The sequence below is a fragment of the Acinonyx jubatus genome, chromosome B2, assembly GCF_027475565.1.
Source record: "Acinonyx jubatus isolate Ajub_Pintada_27869175 chromosome B2, VMU_Ajub_asm_v1.0, whole genome shotgun sequence".
NCBI classification, from domain to species: Eukaryota; Metazoa; Chordata; class Mammalia; order Carnivora; family Felidae; genus Acinonyx; species Acinonyx jubatus.
This window is the reverse complement of record NC_069385.1, coordinates 100581937-100586131: the sequence shown is the minus strand read 5'-3', so window position 1 is coordinate 100586131 and position 4195 is coordinate 100581937. Positions and strand designations below refer to the sequence as shown.

Below are 4195 nucleotides of genomic sequence, written 5' to 3'. Positions count from 1 at the left end.
CACTGTAAAAATGTACAAAAGGTCTAGGGGGGCTATGTGGAAGGGGAGATAAATATATACATGGAACCCCCCTTCCATTATCCCCTCCTCCCCCAGTCCTGAGAGAGCATGAGAACTTGGGTGGTAGGTGAAGGGGTGGGAGGGTGGGGACGCTTTGGCCTCTGGCTTAGTGAGCCCTTGGGGAGGCAGGCCAAGGGTCTAGGGACCCTCAGAAGGGGGTGATGGTGTACCTCAGGAGATCATGAACTATGACTTCTGAAATGACTCCCATTCTCATCTCTCATGTGTATGCACACGCGCACACACACAGACACACACACACGCACACCACTCTAGAGGCTTGTGACTTCTGCCTTTCCAGTGACTCCAAGGTCCGTCTGATGCTTGATCTTGTGGGGGTTGGGGCTTCTGCTCCCAGGTTCCATGACCTCAGAGGTGGCTGGTGAGGTCATGACCTCTGCCCTCTAGCCCTGGCTTGAAACCTCAGCTCTAGGACCTTGTCAAAAGGAAAGGGGGATGGAGCTTTGCCCCTGTCCCTCCCCTTCACTTACTTGTTAGCCTGGGCTGGGCCAGGGGCCCTAGGTGGCGGGCCAGCACAAGTGGAGGTGGTGTCCCCAAAAGGGCTCCTGGGGGTGTCTTGCTGAGAAGGTGAGGGGTTCCCAGGGCCGCAGTAGGTGGCAGTGGTGGAGCCAAGCGGCTGTATAGCAGGGGGTGGGCAGGCTCCAGAATGTAGAGGTGGGCGGCAGCCATGGCCCCTGGTCCAGTCAGCTCCTCGCCAGCCTCATAGAAGCGGGGTGGCCTAGCAAGGTGAGGGGGGCTTGCCAACCAGGTTGGCTCCAGGAAGCCAGCACAGCACTCTGGGGGACAAGGGCCCAGAGAGGCGGGGTGGCCGGGGCCTCTCAAACAGCAGGTGAAGGCCCTGAGGCCCGATGGTGGCAGCGGCGGACTCCTCCTTTCGTTCTTCCTTTACCCGCACTGATTCCTTGGCGGCCTGGCCCCTTCCTCACCAGCCCGGGCCTTGGGAGTAGCAGGAGAAACTCCGAGCTGGGGCCCTGAGAAGGGGAGGTCCCTGTCTTCCTCCTCCTTGGTGATAGAGGGCTCTCTCTGCTCCACAGGCTGCTCCTTGTATGAGCCTGGTGTCCAGGCGGCCTCAGGGGGCCAGACCCAAGCAGGAAAGGCCAGAGGCCTGTGGTGCAGGTGGCCCCATGGGTCTGGCAGGGAGGCGAAGGTTGGTGGGGGCCCTGGGCTTTCTTTCTGGGCAAAGATGATGCTGGAGTTGAATGTGAGGCTGCCCAGGCCTCTAAAGGCCCTGTTAGGGCAGCCAATGAGGCAAAGCTTGTGGGATGCCCAAAGGGATCAATGTGGGTGCTGGGGCTCAGAAAGCTTCCCTGGGCCCTGGGAGCTGCGGTGAAAGGGTTGGCTGCAGAGTAGATGGCACCAGCCGCAGTGAAGAGGGAGGTGGCGGGGCGGGAGAGTTCCTGCCGAGGGTGCAGGGCCCCATCCACCCAGGGAAGGCAGGGCAAGAGGTTGTTCTGAAAGTCAAGCTTGTGGGGGGTCACCCTTCATCTTTTCCTGGTGTTTCAGGATCATATAAACCTCGTGTGTGGCATGCCACTTCCCTGGTTTCCTTAAAGGTGGTCGGAAATGGTTGGGGATCTTTGTCCCCTTTTGGGGAAGCCCGTGAAGCCCACTTAGCACTGGCCCCAGTCGTGCCAGTGGTGGCAGCTCAGGTTCATGCTCTTGGGCTGGAAGGCCCCCTGCAGAGTGCCAAAGGAGACAGCCAGAGCAAAGCCCAGAGGTAGGCCGGTAGGCCAGGCACTGCGGGAGTTGGGCATGTATGCATTGTGTCTCCTTGCCTTGCTCACTGGATTAGTTTAAGATGCTTATCTCCCTGCCACTAAAAGGTCTGTTTTACTCTACCTTTGCAAACTGGAGATTGGGGATGGTAGTCTCAGAAACAGAAAATACAGAGCAGCTTGCTCACCTTGAGTATCTTTTTGCTGGACACGGAGTATCTGTACTACCAGTTAAGGTAGGCTAAATAGCAGAGGAGCCCATCCAGAATGCTTACGGTGGAACAGAAGTTTATTCTCACTCACACACTGTAGATTGAATGTTTGTGTTCCCCCAAAATTCATATGTTGAAACCTCATCCCCAGTGTGATGGTATATGGAGATGGGGAGGTAAGGTACCTCCTCTGGGAGCTAAGTAGGCCATGAGGGCCCCCAGAGAGCTCCCTCACCCTTCCTGCCATGTGAGGACACAGCAAAATGATGAAGGCCTCCAGAACTGAGAAATAAGTTTCTGTTGCTTATAAGCCATGTAGTCTCTGGCATCTCATTATGGCAGCCCAAGTGGACTAAAACATCACATAACCCTCCAAGTGAAATGTGCCTGGTCACCATGCATGTCTCCTCCAGGTGGAGATTCAAGAACCCAGTCTCCTATTTCATGGATTGTAAGGGTCTGGGAAATGAGATCCCTCAATGAGCACAAGCATCTCAAATACAACTCTGCACTGGATTCCGGGGCATCTAGCCAGCTCTGCTTCCCTGGTCCCAACCCCACAACTCTCAGAACTTCCCACGTCTCATTCCTGCCTTCCCCAGGGGTTCTTGCAACCTCTCAGGAAAGCTGAAGGTGGACCATGACCAAGATCAAGGATTCCACAGCTCCTGGGAGCCTCCCACAACAGTGGGGATGTTGCCTCTCACCAGTTAGATTTGTGTTTGCCCCTTGGTTTTTCAAAACTGAGCGATATATCATTTAAGGATGCAAACATAAGTGTGATACAACAATTTTAAAAAACAAGAGAGAGGGGTGCCTGGGTGGCTCAGTTGGTTAAGCGCCAGACTTCAGGTCATGATCTCACAGATCTCACAGATCACATAAGTGTGATACAACAATTTTAAAAAGACAGAGGGGTGCCTGGGTGGCTCAGTTGGTTAAGCACCAGACTTCAGGTCATGATCTCACATGATCTCATGATCTCAGTTTGTGGTTTGAGTCCCACATCAGGCCCTGTGCTGACAGCTCTGATTCCTGGCAATATTTCACTGCTGAACTTGGTAGTGCAGTTTCAGGTGTTTGGATTTTGTTTGTTTTTATTTAATTTTTTCAATTGTACACATATATTTTATTCATTCTTTTGCATAGATGATGCATTTCACGATGAAAAGTTTTTAAAAGATAATGGGAGGGGCCCTGGGTGGCTCGGTTGGTTAAGCATGGGACTTCAGCTCTGGTCATGATCTCAGAGTTCCAGCCCCACATCCAGCTCACTGCTGTCAGCACAGAACCCACTTTGGATACTCTGCCTACCCCACCCCACCCGCCCCTACCCTGCTCACACTGTCTCTCTCTAAAATATTTTTAGGGGGAGGATCCAAGATGGTGGAACAGCATGGAAGTTTTGTGTGTGTCTCGCGTCCATGAAATACAGCCAGACCAACACTAAACCATCCTACACACCTAGAAAACTGATTGGAGGATTAAAACAACAATCTGCACAAGCTGAACCACAGAATTCAGCAGGCATGCGGCATGTGGGGGTGAACTTGGGGAGCGAGAAGGCACAGGAAGGGAGGTGCTTTTGCAAGCGGAGAGAGGAAGGAGACTGTGGAGGGAGGTAGAATATGGGAAAAGCAACCCTCCCCAAAAGCAGCTGGAGAGACAGTGGAAAATTGGAAACAGCCGCAGGGACTAAACTAAAAAGGGAGAAAGGAGAAAAGACAAAGGAGAGGGTTTACATTCCATTGAGACTGTAAACAAGGGTAGCGCAGTCTGCAACTCCGCAGCTCCATACCTGCTGTGCTCTGGTGGGAAGGGTGAATCCCCAGGAATAGAGTGGGGTCTGGGAGGTTCTCAGGCCACATGGGGAAAAGTGGTTCCAATGCTGGAAGGACATTTGGTGGAGACTGTTGAAGACACCTGGTCCCAGGAGACCCCAGAAAACGGCCACATTCGCTGGTGCAGAACAAGGTCGTTAAGGGTGGAGCCTGGTGCCAGATGTGTGTTGTGATTTTTCCATAATCCCTGAAACGCTGCTTCTACACTATCTCGTGGTCTTTCTGGGGGGCGGGCTGGCACCTGGCTATAGTCTTGGGGCACCGGCAGCAGCAGGGTCCAGCAAGTGTTCCTGGGTACAGCCGACATTCAGCCATTGCTCATTCAGCCATTGCTTGGTGAGACCCT

The 4195-nt window shown here is 53.5% G+C and overlaps 1 pseudogene; it reads right to left on the bottom strand.

Annotated features, from left to right (window-relative positions):
• Window positions 1–309: 309 nt before the first annotated feature.
• On the bottom strand, window positions 310–1835 carry LOC113598559 (probable fibrosin-1; annotated as a pseudogene).
• Between the last annotated feature and the right edge of the window lie 2360 nt (window positions 1836–4195).